Below are 18,561 nucleotides of genomic sequence, written 5' to 3'. Positions count from 1 at the left end.
TATTTAAAATATTCATGGATTTTAAAACATATTTCGTTTCAACAATTTAAAAAGCATAGTTTCCGCACACTTGCAAAAAGGAGATTTTTTTTTAAATAAAATTTATACCGTGTAGATAATTAACGTTCAGATTAAATTTACTATTTCTATTATTCAATAATAATTTGTCACATATTTTTAAATTGTTTTGTTTGTATGATTTCGTTGACATTCATTCATATCCAGTTCATAACTGGGCTCAAATATAAGGTAAATATTTAATTGATAATCAATAATTATTAATAATCAAATAATTGTGTATCTTTATTGTGTTAAATTAGAACATTATATTATATTATGGAAAAATAAAGAACAGTTTTCTGAAAAAATAAAAACGTGATGTACATTAATGGAAATACATTTAATATTTTGTGAAAAACACAATACAATATGAACATCACGTATACTTTCAAACTTAAATAGGTACGAATTATTTTTAATGTCAGTTTCAGTCATAGTAACCAAATGAAAACCAATTTTTTCCCTTCAAAAAATCAATTAAATTGTACCTCAAGATAAATTATATTATAATATGGGAGATAAAAATACGTAATTTTTTAACCTATTTTGTTTTCAAAGTTAAACTATAAATGTCATTACAGTTTTTATGTACAGTAACTGAATTAAATCGAATTTTATCACTTTTTCTAAAAATTGGCAATAATAAATAAAATAAATGACGTTTCTATAATTTAATATTAATTTTTCATCATCCTTATCAATCGCTTAAAATTCAAACATTAGTTTTTAGTGAAAGTATAATTGTAAAGATGTGAGTTAAAAAGTGCGATAAAATAACTTAGTCAACCATTTACAATTAATCATGATAAAAAGCGATGGAAAATTCAGATCAAGGATAAGATTCAAAAAAGAATTATGACGATTACAAATAAACGATAATATTTATAAATGGTAATGAAAAAAAAATAACATTAAAAGACTGTATTATTAGTATTATAACGTAAAAATACATCCTTTGTTACACAGTTCTAAATTTTAAATTGTGTTTTAATATTAACTGTGTAGTGTGTACATAGCATTAGCTATGAACTATCCATTAAAATATTATTCATTCCAGCTGGTATATAATAAAATCAACTCAATGAACTTTTTTCCAACTAAAATAAAAACTATACGAATGGGGTCCATAATTTATTGTTTGCTCTCTTTGTCTCGCTCTTTGTACGTACCATATGTGCTAATGCATAATGTATTATTGTCTCATAATAGTGGTCATCGATAACAAAATTATTTGTTTAAATATATTTCTAAATCAAAAATATCATTATTAGAATCAGCAAATGCAAATATTTAAACATTTAAAACCATGATTTATATATTTAATTCATATTATTTTCCAAAGTAATAAATCAGAATTAAACGATATATCTATCTTTATACATCTATAGTGATTATTGCACTTAATATACTTAGTTCAAATACATTAATTAAATCGATTTAATATATATATATATATATATTTACTTTTGTTCATTAATAATTTAGTTACGTTTTGTATTTTAAAAATATCAAATTTAAATCAAAATTATCAAATTATTAAATGGAGATATTTTAATTGATAACGAATCAAACACAAATTATTAAGAAATGAAAAAAAATGGAGAAAAGAGGTTGGAATAGAGGCGTACATATTTTACATACATTTTATTAGATAGGTTATAATCGATAAAAAGTTTTTGGATATTTCGCATTTGGTCATGGCTTACAAAAGAGGAAATTATTACTTTCCCAAAGTTACGTTTTCATAACGTTAGAAATAATTACGCAAATAAATCGAGAGGATGGTAATGATAAAATCCTAATTTAGATAAAACTTTTTATTTAGTTACTATTTAACACCTTTAAAATTAAAACTTTTCACATATATTTAAATAATTTAATATGTAATTTTAATGTTTTTAATTTATCTACAATAAATCAACACTATTTGTAGTTTCCATAAAATTAAGCACGGGCAATATCCTGAAACTGATATTTTCAATTTCTATCAAGTAAAATTTCTAAAAAAAAAAAAAAAAAAAACACTTTATCAAAAATATTATTTTTTTTGGTGGAGTGTCCTTGCTTTATTTTAGCTATAATATTAAATGAAATTAGAAAAACATTTTAAATGTAAGGAAAATTACGTGTTATCCAATTTATAAATAACACAAAACCACTCGATTCCCTAATAAGTGAAACCAATAGGTATAACTAGTAAATACCGGAGCATTTACTAAAATTAATCTATTTACTTTCCATTTTCAGACCTTCAAAAACAACCTATTAACCTTATCAGAAGAAATCGAAGAAACAACACCCAGACAATACGACTATAGCTAGCAAGAAGACTAGCGTCCAGACGAAGTTTATTGTTGAGGGATATCAACGACCAGACGAAACCCACCTAAGACTATCGGCTACACCAACCGTAACAGTAAGCCAAAATTTGAAAACACTACCGACAGAAGTGTCGGCCAAACATTGATCAACAAAAACTTCACTGCCGGCGATTGATCCCTCCGGTGTCTCACGGGAAAACCATAAATTTGCCCTTTTCAGGACAACAGAAATCTACTAAATCCCCCCAAGCACGCCTGTCTTAGCCATGCAATCCCGGACAAGACCCACGATCGGACGCCACTTTTGTAAGCATTTCCGACGTACGGTATCGTACTCCAACCTGATACTTGTATTTCTGTTAAAATCATTCCCAACTTGTAAGCGAATTACGTCCGTCGCCTTGTGTGCCACGAGATCGTTGGACAGACGATTTTCCGTCCACTATTTTGTATATATTCAAATTAATGATGAAAATAAAAAAATAATTGATAATTAAAAACATCGAAAGATTTTCCATTATTACGAGACGGTATTTCGCCCAGCGTTAGTAGTGTTTCAGATATTACAGTACTTTGATTTAAAATGGGATTTTATTTGTTCTTTATAAAATATGTTGAATGTGATAATTTCGTTAATAATTGTTTTACATCTCATGCAACATATGTTTTTGTAAACATTCTTACTTACTTAAAAAGTTTAAAGAGATAATAAATTTCATAATTACCCAATAAAAAACTCAATTAAATTATAAAAAACAATATATACGTATAAATGAATACTTAGTTTAAGAAAAAAATATTCATATAACATCAAAATATTATATTATAATATTTCACATTGTTTAAAAAAAAAAATAATTAATCTAAAATGTCAATATTTTACATATAAATATTGATCTGATGTTGATCCAAATATTCGATTGTATGGTTTATAAATTTATTAAGTCTTTTGTTTTTACGTAAAAATAATAACTTGTTAACATAAATATACCAGGCTGAGCGCGTTAACGAATTAAAAACTTAAAAAAGTTAAAAGTTAAATTAATTTTAACAAATGTAACATCTAAAACTTATTTTGACATTTTTTATTATTGTTATTGTATTATATTATGTTTAAATGTTTATGTTTATTAATGTACAAGTTTATTATTTTTTAAATTAAAAATCGCGGTTGTCAAAACTCAAAATACATTAAGTATATTTAGTTTCAAATTTAAATGATAACTCCCTCTAATTAAATACGAAATATAAAAATTAGCTTTAAAAATGCTAAATAATTATAATAATAGTAATAATAACTGTTAAGTTTTAATATTACTAAATTCATTAAATAGTAAATTATTATACAAGTAACTATCAATTAGATAAAACAACACTTAATGCTATTTTTTCTATATATTTTATTAATTTGACTTGATAACTTAAGTTAAACTAAGTTAATGGTATTTTTTAACTAATCACAAACCTAATTTATATATTAAAATGTATCATTTTAAATTTTTATTTAATTGAAAATAAACAGTTAACATTCTGAGATATAAATTACAATCATCTACGGTCCGGTCCTAGGCTTTAAAATATGTCATAATTTTTTTTTTTAATTAGGTATAGTATGTTCTTAAATATATTTTTAATTTCTATAGTTTCAACATAATCTTGATGGTTGTTATCCAAAAAACATAATTTATTAATAAGCATTAGTTTTAAATTTGACTATAAAAAAGTTATCACGTTTTGTAATATCACAATTTTTGAATTTTCTACAACTTTCCGTTCTGCAGCAATTCAATTTTTATTAGAGTAAAAATAAAGTACTCATAGCTTAATCATTTTTTGTTATTTCCATTTCTAATTATTTTAGTTTTTTTAATTATTATATTATTCATTTAAACAACTTTAATCTATAGAATAATAAATCAATACATAAAGTCGATAGTCATTAAATTAACTTAATTAAACTCTACTCAAATTCCACAGTTTAATTATAATTCATACAAATAAACGATTTGATATTATGTATATGGCTTAGTATAGTGTTGCTTACAAACATAAATATATTAAAATTCAATGAGTTCTTAGGTATAAATACTATTTTTGAAATACAAAAATACACTATGTATTTACAAAATTTCAATTAAAACGTTAATTTTTTTTTTCATCCTCATGTTGTAAAAACGATAAAAACTTAAAAGTTGAATTTTGAACTTTTTTTTACTTTTTTCCATAGCATTGTTACGGATTACCAACCTTTGGCATACCGCAACCATTACGCATAATGTTATTTCGCATTTTAAGTGGCTATTATAATAATATACTTATATATCGTTTAAATTAACACAATATAAGCATTTCTTTAAATGGAAAAAAGTAGCAACTCGAGTCGTAAGATACAAAATAGTTATTTGTATTTTAAGGTGGTGGAGAATATCCCATGAGACAGAGACTGATAAAAGTTGCTTCGGTTGTTCATCATTGTTATATTGAATAATATATAATACATAAATATATGTTTAGAACTGTGGTTTGATTTGCATTTTATTTTATTTTTTCAAAAATGTAAGTCAGATTGGAAAATGCCATAAGGATTATACACTATAAACATTTGTTTAATTAGGTACTTATATATTTTACTTTAAAATAACGTTAATGCGAGTATATTTTTAAAATAAATGAGGTTAATGAAACTAAAAATAGTTAATTTGTTGTCCAATTTCTTATTAATAACCTCTCGTATTTTTGAAAAGAAATTTTGAGCATTTGCATTTAAACAAATGAAAATAGCTGAAACCATCTATGCACGTACGTAATATTATGGGGAAAAATCCAATTAGGTATGAAAAGCAAAACACATAAGATTATAATAAGATAACATTCCTACATACGTTTGGTATTCGTAAAACTACATACACAATTAAAAACTTCTTAATGATAAATCAAAATGATGTAACTCCTACTTTCCTAAATAAAACTGAATATTATACATCTCTTAATCCAGAAAAAAATTTTTTATTTTAATATTATTCATATAATTATTTATAAGCACATGTAAATAAAAAATGTTATACAGAATTGTGATGTACATTTTGATCCAGGTTTTCTGCTTTTTAAAGAAACGGTAGAAATTCGTGTAAAATTGACGTACACTTTATGCTCTTTAGATAATCCCACAGAATAAAATTGCAAGCCGAGTGGAAAGAAAACATTCGAATTCAAATCCTCGCCGAATGCGCTCTACTGCGTCATGAAAAATATGTACTCAACATTAGAATAATGGCTGGTTAAAAACTGTATCGCCTCAATGTGTCACTTGTATTAATTAAAATATATTTTCGTGCATATTCATTTACAGTTGCGATTACCATAATTTTGAATGTTTTTAATAAATAATTAATGTATAATTTTTTTTTTATTAATATTACAATGCTTACGATGGTTGTGCTTAGAATACAAACTCAATATAGGGTTTGATTGAATTTTATGAAAAAAAGCATAGAAATAGTTCATTTTACTGCGTCATCATTTTTTTCTCTTGAATGCCAAAAAAATGTATTTATATATTTATGAAAGAAGGAAGGGAAAAAATATATATTTATGTATGGTACACATTGTCCAGTGAACCGTATAAAGGACGAATTACGCTTCCAAGTTAAACCTCTTGGCTAATCTACGGTACATACCGGTCGAGACTTTTCAGTAAAGCGTTGTTCGTTTCTTTTACCAACATAAAACCTCGGCTCACTACATAGGTAAATATAATATGTATCAAATAATTAAAATAGTAAAAAAAAAAATGCATCCGTAAGGGTTTTACAAACAATAGATAATGAGTCATGTATAAAAGACTGTTGGTCATAAATCAAAGATAATATCTATGAATACAAGATTTTTCATGTTTTTCAATAATTATAAATTACTATTCAAAATATTATAGATGAATAAAAATCATAAAATATACTATAAAAATAACTATGATTAAAAAAAAAAAATTTATAAATACAATATTTTGATTTTTTGGAAATTTAATATTAATGAATCATAAGTTCATAAATATAATATACCAATATACATTATACCTATCATAAATGTGGATAATTAACAATTTTGGTTACATCAATTTATTCAAATTTTGATTTTTATCTCTATTTAGGAACTATAAATTCAAAGTATTTGAAATCATTTTTATTAAAATGACGAAGATTAAAACAAATTTTTTTTATAAGAGTAACAGTTTTAATTGTTAAGCATATCGTTATATTGACAATTGTGATGCATTTAATATTTAAATTGGAATTTCAACAATGACACACTAAATATAAGCTTTTTATAATTATTTATTATTTATTTATTAAGAAGGGCCAAATGCACAATAAAAACAAATTATGTAATGATCGGTAGCGTACAGTTTTTAAATTGAATTCTGAATGGTTACGACATACTTATTAAATATATAGTACATAATAGAATATAAACTAACATTAGTTGAATTTAACTATTTATAATATAAATATGGACTCGGTTTTATTAATTTTAATAAATATTATTCAAACTAATAGTAATACAGTGATACTATGTACTTTACATATTTGTAGGTAAGCATAAAAGCTCAATACCATGCAAATATTTATTTGTTATATAGTACATTTTAATTAAACTATACGAACTTAGGAGTAATTGCTTTAAATTAAAACAATATTTAAATAATTATAACATATTAATAATTATGCACTAAGAATTTCTTCATAAAATAATTAAATAAAAAATACTCAAACCTATATGAAAAAAAAAACAAACAAACAAAATAGATAAAATTTTTAATGATATTTCTTACTATAAGTTTGTATTAAAAAAATCTAAAATTGTATATTTTAATTCAATTAGTTACAAATAATTTTGATTAAGTAAATAATACTGAAATATTTACCAAACGATTATGAACTAAATGCAATTAAATTTAATTATTGTATCCATTAAACAAAAGTAGTATTTATATTATTAAATCGATATTAAATTTATTTTATGTGTTTGAAATTTATACATAAAATAATTGATTTTTTTTCTCTTGAGCATGAAAAGTTACATACATAGCTTTGAAATAAATCTTCATTCAACTTAGATATTATTTTAGATAATTACTTGTTTGTAGACCCACAAGCCCGGACACGTTCAATTACTTATCCTGTGCGTAATTTGTGTAAATTACATTTTTTTCTTTTGAAAATGTGACATAAGTTAAAATGCAAATGGAACATTTGGTTCACGAAAAAAAATGCTAATTATAATTAATTATTCACATTCACACGTTTTCGTGTCAACATAGTTCAATTTATAAAAAATAAAACATTTGAACCAAGTTCCATACAAAAAAAAAAAAAAAATCCATTAGACATAATCTGACATTTTAACGCATTTTAACAATTTTTTTTTTTTTTTTACAACACCACGACGGTGTGAAGTGTTAATATTTACAGTTTACATCGTTCCGGTTCGTGTTAATACATTTTACGTGTTAAACGTAAAAAAACAGAAACCTCCTTAATTTATTAGTTATTAAACATGATTTATGTGTTATAATATTATAGGTAATAGTACATGTATTTATATATAATATATGTTTATCTAACATGTTTTATATTATTTCGATAAATTTATTGCTTTTTTTGTTGATAATACAAATATTTTTTATGAAACGTATTCGGAACTCCATGTGACAATTATAATCTATTTCACGCATATTTTAAAAGTCCCACGAGGATTTACTCGATGCAATTACTCCGGAAATGATGATAATTTATATACAGTTTTTTTTTTTTTTTTTTTGTATTTATTTGTACGTATGATAATTTACCAAGCATGCACATTCTCATTTATTCATTCTATAATGCATTCGTATAAATTATTAATTTTGAGTATAATATTTAAGGACTATATTTTCAAATACTTAGATTTTTATAATAATTGAAAATTATGCTGTTTCAATTTAATCTTATTTTTATTTAAATTTTTTTTTGATTATGTTAAAAATTACTTAAAATACATTAAGTTGATTTATTTAAACGAAATTTCAAACGAGTAGTTTTAGAGTAATTAAAATGTATCTATTAAGGATAATAATCCTTTAGATAATGAATTAATATAAGAATATAATATCTATTTTATATTTAGATTAGTTTTTATTATGATTATATAGATTTTATAAATTATATAATGTTAATAGATTAATTTAATTTTAAAATATAGCTCCAATCTATCCAAACTCACTAGTTAAGTATTACTATGGCCCAAGTTTATCTTTAATATACTAATACTTTAATAGCTTAATTTAGTATTAATTAATTTACGTAATAAATAACTCCTGATGATATTTTTATGTTTTATCAAGCTTAGTTATTTGTTTAGACTGGTTTTTTCAACTTAATATCAATTATATAAGTAATCTTCATGAATATTTAGAAACTGAATTTACAAAATACGATAGAACTGAAGTAATGCTTGCAAAATTTAAATATAGGTATCTCAAAATCTCTGGATTTGTGAAATATCAACTGTGATTGATGTAATTTGAGAACTTTGGATAAAAGTTCTTTTAAAACTAAGACGAAAGTATATTATTTAGTTTTTAGTGTTGATCGATTTACAATAACCTTTAAGTAGTTGAGTAAGTATAAGAGTTTTTCAAACTATGTTCAAATTTCACATAATTTTAAAGAAATCACTAACCTATACTGAATGATTTACCGATCAATCTTCACACCATTCTAAAAATGTATTCTTTAATAATGTCTTGATTTAAATTTAAATTTTTAATGGTACTCAAAGATATTATTTTTAAATATTAATAATAATATTATTTAAAAGGAATTCATTTGTGAGTAAAAGTTACTTATTTTCAAATAAGGACTATCTTTTATACTATAAATTGTTATTTAGATGATTTTTTGAAGACATTCACTCATTTAAATTTATTTAAATTTGAACGGAAATTATTTTCTAAGTTAAAATTTAATTTACCAAGTATATAATTTCGCTTAATAAAATGTTTACATAAGAGGTAAAGTATGTAATATTATAATATGTAATACTTATAATATTAACATCATTTTTAGAAATTATTAAATCTTTATAAATTTATACTAATAATTACTATGATAACTTACACATATTTTAAACTTATTCAATTAAAACTAACCTATCTTTTGTGCATAAGATTTGATAAAAAAATTAACCTTTTACTTACAATTTTTATTTATATAGGTACATTAAAATTTTCAAAAACAAAAATAAGTTATTTAACAAAGCAAAGCAAAGTAAAAAAAAATTTTATTTTTAAATACAGTAACTTGCATTGATACATAGATATCTCAGATATCTTTAAATCACATTTAAAACTTAAAATACTTATTTAATTAAATGGCCTTTAAGTATTATTAAAAATTCAAAAATCAAAATTTGGACTATTGAATTATTAAAGGGAAAATTATGGTTGACATATTTAGAAAATCAGAAAATCACCCTTTTTATTTGTTGTATAGTTTTGAAAATCAGGTTTTGATCAAAATTAAACGATTTAAAATTTGTTCTTAATATTATATCATAAAGTAATACATTAAAGTGATATAAAAAAAAAAAAAATAAAAATATGAATATTATATAGATATATGAATATATCTATGTATAATTTATCCATACAGTGTATTTAAGTCAATTATAATATTGGAAATTTATTTATCAATTAAATTATCCTGTCTTTGGTCTAAAATATTTAAGACGTTATATAATTTATTCAGTTATTGGTATTTCGTTCAATTTTCATGCCGACCCTTGTCTACGTTTGTGTCAAAATTGGGATTGATTTTGATATTTATTATGAAGAAAATTGTTTTTGTTTCATAAAGTTAACAACGAGATAAATAAAGTTGTTAGACATTGAGTAGATTGGTTTTTCTTTTTATGGAACACTATAGCTGTGGTCGTTTAGATATAAAACACCAAAAAGTAAAAAAAAAACGAATGTATTACAAGCATGTATATTAGAATATTAACAAGTTATGAATCCTGCGAAGTACCTACAATCATGTTGATTTATTTATCCAATTTTGTTTTAGTTTTATGTTGGATATGTTCATAACATGTATTGTCTAACTAAGTCGAGGCCGGGGGCGTCGATCCCGTAAGTAGAAAACTCAATAAATGCGGATTTGTACATTTTGATGGGAGAATCCCAAAACTTTTGATCGACTTCTTTTTTTTCTGCATAATTTAATAATACACAACACCATAACACAATATCAACCACCCCCACCAATGAAAATCGATATGGAAGACTTCTCCTACCATTTTGCCCGGCATTCCTAATCATTAACACTTTTGAGCATGCAATCTAATTAGATAATTTGTCTTGGAGAAACCGTTCAAAACTTATGCCACCGATATGTATAATTAACGCAGACACGGATTGGATCGCATAAGTCATAGGTTTGGTTGACGATTTGTACGGATTGTATCGTGGCATGGCGAAAACAACAATTTCTTTCCGAATTGGCGAGCAAGGGAATTAATTTTCTGGTTAAACGTAGAAACCAATTAATTAAATAAGTGCGTATACTATTTGTGACACCATATTGTGCATATGATCCGCACCTGTATCCAATTTTATCACGTGTATTAATATTATTAAATTAATAAATATTTTAAATACTGTATTATTAGAGCTACTGCGTGATATTAGGATCAGACTTTCTCTTTGGTGTGACAAGACAATAATGTAGACTCATATTAACACGTCTCGGTGACAAGCTACCATTATCGCGAGACCAGCTGACGTCAACGTTTGAATTGTATTGCCGTCCATCGTTCACATTTTTTATAACAGATAGACGTAATACGTAAATCATGACGAATATTATTACTACATTATACGTAATATGCAACTGTGCTTATATTGTGATATCGTATCAATTAATTTCTCTGTTCATATAATATTATGTTAGTTTTAGTTAATAAAAAACATTGATTTCAAATAATTTATATATCTTATCTAAACAAATTTAAAAAAAAAAAACCATTTCCGATATGCAAAAATCAGAAAATCAAAGTTGATAACTACTGCAATTTGTCTCCCTAGTTTTTGAACAATAGTCACAGCTTAATATGAGATAATAAGAACATTTGTTGTGTTGTTTAATCACAAAAATAACTTCAACAATTGGTGTTCAACAGACCGTACACATCCCATAAAAAATATAAAAATATTTATTATATAATATACTAAAGCTACAATGTCATCATCTGACATTATTGTGATTTTGTACAGTATTGTTGTTGTAAATTAGTTTTTCGATTCTATTAAGTCGATTAAACCGCCGACGTTTTCATACACAACAATGTATTATTTACTATAAAATATTATAGGTATATACAAATATATATATATATTGACTTGTTATTTTTTTTTTATATTTTATTATTTAATTCATATTACGCATATGATCTTTTTGAAATGTTAGTCGTCGCGTAATAGTTTTGTGTGGCATATCTAGATGATTTAACCATTGTCTAAATTGCTATATTACGTATGTATTAAAAAAAGTAAAAAATGTAAAAATACTTATCTGAAGTATGAAATTTAAAATATATACTAAGAACAATTGCTTTGAATATTTGCTTAATTATATTTACAATCAAATAATAAATATTTATTTTTGGATAAAAAATAATAACACAATTGTGTGTATTATTATGAAACATTACGAATAAAATATATAAAAATAAATTCTTAAGAAACGACTTTATATATCCCCGCTCAACATTTATAACAAAAAATTATGTAGGTAACACATTTTATTTGATGTATTAAACTTGTTTTAATTTTTTTTCATGAAGACTATGAAGCACATTTACACGTACGTATACTTAAATTGCGTAACAAGGTGCCGTCATATACATTTAACAATATTTTTCATAACATTTTATTTTTTTTTACAAATTTGTTTTTCAACATGCCATAAAAATCAAATTTTGATTTCTAACTTTGAGAAAAATAAATAATGTTTTATTATATTTTAGTTTATTTTAGTACTTTGATAATTATGAATAACATAAAATTTAAATGTTACGAAATTCATTAGACAAATATTATATTAAAAACTGAGCAACTTGTTTTTGCCGTAAGTGTCGGATGCAGTTGTATATATACAGTTCGGTATTACAAACGTGTTAAATTTAAATTCAATGATAGATCGATGTGCATAGATGATTGTCTTTGATATTATTTGAATCCCAAAGTTCTATGCTATAGCGAATTTTATTAAACATAAATAAAAAAAAAAAATTTTTCAATAACTATATTTTGACAAATATTTCTTTTTTTCCTATTGTTTTAGATTTTTTTATGACTTATTGAACAACACTAGAATTTCATATTTTCACAACAAATAGAATAAATTGTTTACCATGAAATACCCTATATGTTGATGAGTGAATAGCGAAACGAATTTTATGTTCCAAAATATGATGACACACGTCAAAAATAAAAAAAAATAACAAAAATAACAAACATACATAATTGAAAAGTTATTGCATTCCACTCAGAATTTAAAATAATTTAAAATTTAAATTTGTAAAATAAACTGCCCGAAAACGTTTTCTACTTATAATAACTATAATAAATCAGTATTTACTAATATTATTCAAATAAAATATGTCGCTAAACAAATCATAAATAAATCATATCATATTACTTTTTGAAAACCAAAAATGAATTTTGTGTGAACTAATAATAAATGATAATTATCTATATATTTTATTATAATAATAAATTATTAATATGTTTATAATATTATTATTATTAATATTTTCAATATAATTAATGCAATTAATAACAATAAATTCCAAAACTAAATCTGATTTATTCAAACATTATCTTGTATAATATTAGTAAAGATAATACAACTGTTTGAAGACTATTTACTTTTAATGTTATTTTCTTTTAACGAAATTTAATGGATATTATTAGAACTGCACTTATTGTTAACATTTTAAAAATATAAAACGGGATTTATTCAATTGGTAAAACCTAAGCGAATGCATTTTTTATACCAGTAAATACAAGAAGAATTTATTTATTTTTTGATAACAGTTAAAATGTTTCTATACTTAAAATCGTATACGAGTAAGGAATACAAAACGATTATGTAAATGTATTTAAACTCAACGGAACCGACAAAAAAATACGATACTAAAAATATACAGACTTAATCGTCCTACAGTATAATAACACATTTTCAAATGAAAAACAAAAGATAATTACCAGAAAAATCGTATGGAACGAAAGTTAATTTTGAAAATGATATAGATGTAACAGAGATTAGTTATGATGGCACTAAAAACATTAACTGATGTCGGGCAACTGATTTACCTAGTGTACCTATCCAATTACGCATGAACTTTATGCAAGGTATTTTCATTTTTAGGAAATAAATCGTAATTTTCAATTAATAATGATCTACTGCGTTCTGCATTGACAAATATCCTATTAGTTTTGTATTTACAGTCATTATAAATTTTACATACTAATATTATGACTAATATTCGCATGAAAATGAATTCGATCTTAAGTTCACTGATACTTAGTTTAGTATTGTCTTTAAACAATCGTGATATTCACCTATTTATTTTTACCTGTATTGATTTACCTAGAAAAATTTGGTTTTTTTTTACTTCTTTTTTTTTATACATTTTATTGTTTAAATTGTATTTTTATGTTTAATTTAAGCAATTTTTCAAATAAATATCCACGAGCTAAAATGTAATATTTTTAACGAATCTTATTTAAAGTCAAATATACTTCATTTTAATATATATTTATATCTTTAAATGGACAACACACTCACAAGTTAGATGATAAATATGCGATACGAAACTTTTCACGCGGTGCTTACAAATAATAGTCGATAATACCAAACACGGTACAAAGTACAATTAACTGTAGAATATCAAAACATTGTAGCTAGTTGGTAGATAAAATAGTGTATCGAAAATCGCACGAATCCCAACATTTTCATCAATGTAAAAATTTAGTCATATTAAATGTTAATTAACTAATTGGTATGGAATGAATAATACTGAGTGACTATGCTTAACTTGGGTTTAGTTTTTAAAAAAACATAGTCTGTTTGGATACATTTTTTATATGATATTTTTTTCTTTTTTATTATTTTTTCATACAATAAAACAAAATAAAGATGTTTTGTGTAAGGATTAAGTTTACAATGAATTTAATAAAATTAAGGATTTTAAATCTAGATAAATTAGAATAATCTATAATATTTAAAATTTATATTATGCGTGTAATGAGAATTTTTTGTGGTAAGAACACTTTTAAATTTATTTTTCTTAATCACGAAAAAGCGACGTACAAACGTACTAATTGTATTCATAGGTCTACAATATCATACTCAAATGTATAACTTTGAGTTTTATCAGGTTAGGTGTCATAGAAAATAACCATCTATCAAGAAATTGATAACTTTGTGATTTGGCGCTGTTATTACGCTTATTAGAGTCTTGTATAGTTCTTGAAATATGTACCTCTAAATCCAAATTGCCTACAGTGATTAAATTAGCTTTAATAATATTGTTATATGACTCATTAAAAATGAATCTATTACCATTATATTGTCCTTCTATAATACCTAAAATTCGTCAAGTATTTAAACTTCTTAATATATCGCGGCTGTCGCAGAAATACCACAAACATCTAGCATTATGTCTAGCATATTATTTTTAATGTTTCTTAGTACTGTATGTTCCAAATATTTTAAGTTTATTTTTTCAAAATTTCAATCATCACTTAAGAGTCATAAGGGGTTGTTTTCGAGAAAAAATATACAGATGTATAATCACACAATTATTATTCAGTTAACAATATAGGATAGTACATTTATATTATACATTTATAGTAGTTGATATAATAATAGATATTCCAGGATTTAAATCATATTATTTATACTATTATTAAAATGGTCGTAACCAGTGATACAAGCATTGATTTATTTTTGACTTAGTACATTTTAATATAAATACCTGTGTAACGATTATATATTCAAATACACCGAACATAAGACGACCTTTTAAAAATAATGAGTTGAATAGGTTAAACGGAGACATCTGATTTCCATTAATAAAGTAAAATTTATTAAGGGTACCGACTTTCACTAACGAGTAGATAAGTTTATTATGCATGTAACTGGGAACATTATACGATATCCATTTCTAGCAACACATACAAAAGTGGCCACGTAAAATTTACTTTTTCCGGTCAGTTCCAAATTATTGTAATTATTTTGCAACTAATTTACAATAAATTTCAAAGCCAAAAAAAAAAAAAATTAAAAAAATTAAAAAATACAAATTAGATTTTTACGTCGATATTTTTAACAGTTTTAGGAACAGTAGAAATGTTCGTAATATTTTACTTTCTTGATTTTCTCATTTCATTAATTGACTGTGCCATTTTTATTCTTATTTCCAATATAAATATATAAGGATTTTAAATTTTAATGTTACCTTATTCTCAGAAGACTATGAATACTTAATTCAAGTGCAGAAAATTTGAATCGAAAAAACGTTAAAAACGGTTAATATACAATGGTCGCGGCCACGCATAATAACATTACCCATACGCGATTCGAAAACAGCAACGCATTTTGATCGAACAAAGTTATTAGATAGTTCTAATTGGTTTTGTGACTAATTTCCACACACATACGTATAGAAATTGTAGAACAACTTATGATTTATTGTTAATTTACTGAAAAAATAATATTTTCAATTTGTAATGTTATTATACTTATTTTATTGGTAATGATTCAAAATTAATACTAACAAAGATGATAGTGGATTTAGGATTATCAAAACATGTCGTGTCGCTCGATCAAAAAATCCAAAAATCACTTTAGTCGTTGAAATAAATTGTCTCATGTTATCAGTCATACTTAAATTAAAAGTATTTTTATTAATATAGATAATTTTAATTAGATTTAATGTGAAAAATTGAATTTATTTTAACTAAAATCTAACTGAATTCGACTGAAGACGACATCATCGTTAATAAACCATAGAGATATTATAATATGGATAATTTATAAAATTTTATTACAGACTTATCGATGATTTTTGAAAGGGGTTAAGTCTAAGAAGTAAAACTTGTAGGAAATAAAAAAATGGACTAATACTTAACTGTAAGTAAAGCTTAATGTTTAAATATTGAAAATACAATAAACTGTAGTACTTAAGAACTATATTACTCCATATCTTTAGGTAAACGATTATAGCTGAAGAATAAATATTTTTGCTTTATAAAGTATATTTAAAAAATTTGAAAACTCCGAGTAATCGACCTTCGTATATAATCGACTTCTCGAAAAGTGGAGACAAAATATTTCTATTATATCAATATTATGTAATATTAAGTACAGTATTGTAAGTTGTTAACGTGTTAATTTTTATTTTTATTTTCAAATGTGCAGATATTTTTGATAGATCAGATATTTCTTCAGCCTCCGGTAGTCTCATTTAGTGATATATTATTGTTTTAATTTAAATGTGCAAAAAAAAAAATATGATCTTCAATGTCACAGGATTGCGGTTTCCAATAATAAAATTGTCGAGTATGGTAAAATAATAAATTTTCGCTAGTACTACTCTATCCGTTCGTGTCAGACCAATTCGAAATCATATTACAACGAACACAATACGAACGTCACAATATCTGTAATGGAGAAAACGGTTTCGTCGGTAAACTTTGCGCATCCAAACAAAATTGAAGGACTGCACTCGACGTCCAAATCTGTTGAAATCGTAATGATATAATAGTAATAAACGACACGTAAGTTAGAATACGTGTATTAGACGTATCCGTGTCAGTGCACAATATTACGATCTAGGAATTGGTTTCGAAAAATGGTTTGTATGCGAATCACGAGCGCCAATACATCAACCGAATTATTTTATAATAATAATATACTAACGGCATTTATTTTGTATATGTCAAAATACGACAAAATTAATTAGCTAGATAGAGTATTAATAGTGTATTATTATAAAGTACATTATTATCTACGTTCAAGAGTAAATACTAGTAGACGCGGAAATGGTTGATATCGAGTATTTTTTTTTTTCAATTTAGACGGCTGCAAGTTTTCATTTAATTCAGGACGTAAAAAAAGCATATACAACTATACAGTTTACTCATCATACAATCGTTATTATTTTATACAAACACATAAATTTGCATATAATTTACAGTTCCTTGTATCACTTAGCATGCTCACCTCCTCTCCGTTTTATCATTTGATACGTAATGAGTTAATTAATAATTTTATTTTTGGAAGTTACTATATACAACTAGATAAGAGTAAAATTATACATTTTTAGTTACCGTTTTTCGACTTCTTTTCAATTGTTTATTTTTTTTAAATATAAATTATTTATATAATTTTAATATTTTTTGTTATTATTTTTTTTTTTCATTTTTTTGAATTTACACAATATTATACACTTAACTTTTTCTTCACTTGAAAATATCACCAATGTTTTTAACTTTAATTTATCATTTTCACTTTCTCCATTTAATTTAATTTTTTTTTTTAATTTTAAGTGAAAAATGTATTGATATTGGTTAGCTAATTGATAATATGGTTATACATATTATTACAATCAACTTCATGAAAAATCATTTATACGATACGATTGTAATGACGTTGAACTTAAAACATTATCTAAATCATCCAGAATAGATTTTATATATTAATTACAAAAACATATTATCCTATAATCGAATTTCCTACTTGTTTATTTAATTTTACTTTATAAATCTCCAGTTTTCTGGTTTGGAGGGAGATTGATCGTATAACAAAATTCATACAGATCACATTGTGTCATTGTTAGATTATTGCAATCAAAAAGATTGATATATCGATTCACCACTGCCACTTTACACAATTACGTCGAACATTTAACGTTCATAGATCTAAAAAAATTGTCTGTCTAAAGTTTATTATATCTGTTACAAAAAATCCCAAATGACATTTTCTTAAACAGTTTTATCGAAACTACATATTTTGTTTATTTATAAATATTTTAAAAATGTTAGTTATTATTTTATATTTGTAAAATCCCAACC

General features: G+C 24.0%; 1 pseudogene; it reads right to left on the bottom strand.

The window, feature by feature from the left end:
- LOC112591434 overlaps positions 1–18,561 on the bottom strand; it is a 391,626-nt pseudogene that overhangs the window by 218,104 nt on the left and 154,961 nt on the right.

The sequence above is a fragment of the Melanaphis sacchari genome, unplaced genomic scaffold (genome assembly GCF_002803265.2).
Source record: "Melanaphis sacchari strain LSU unplaced genomic scaffold, SCAv2.0 Contig134_pilon_pilon, whole genome shotgun sequence".
In the NCBI taxonomy this organism is placed as follows: domain Eukaryota; kingdom Metazoa; phylum Arthropoda; class Insecta; order Hemiptera; family Aphididae; genus Melanaphis; species Melanaphis sacchari.
Note: the sequence above shows the minus strand (reverse complement) of the source record. Positions and strands in the feature narration are given on the sequence as shown.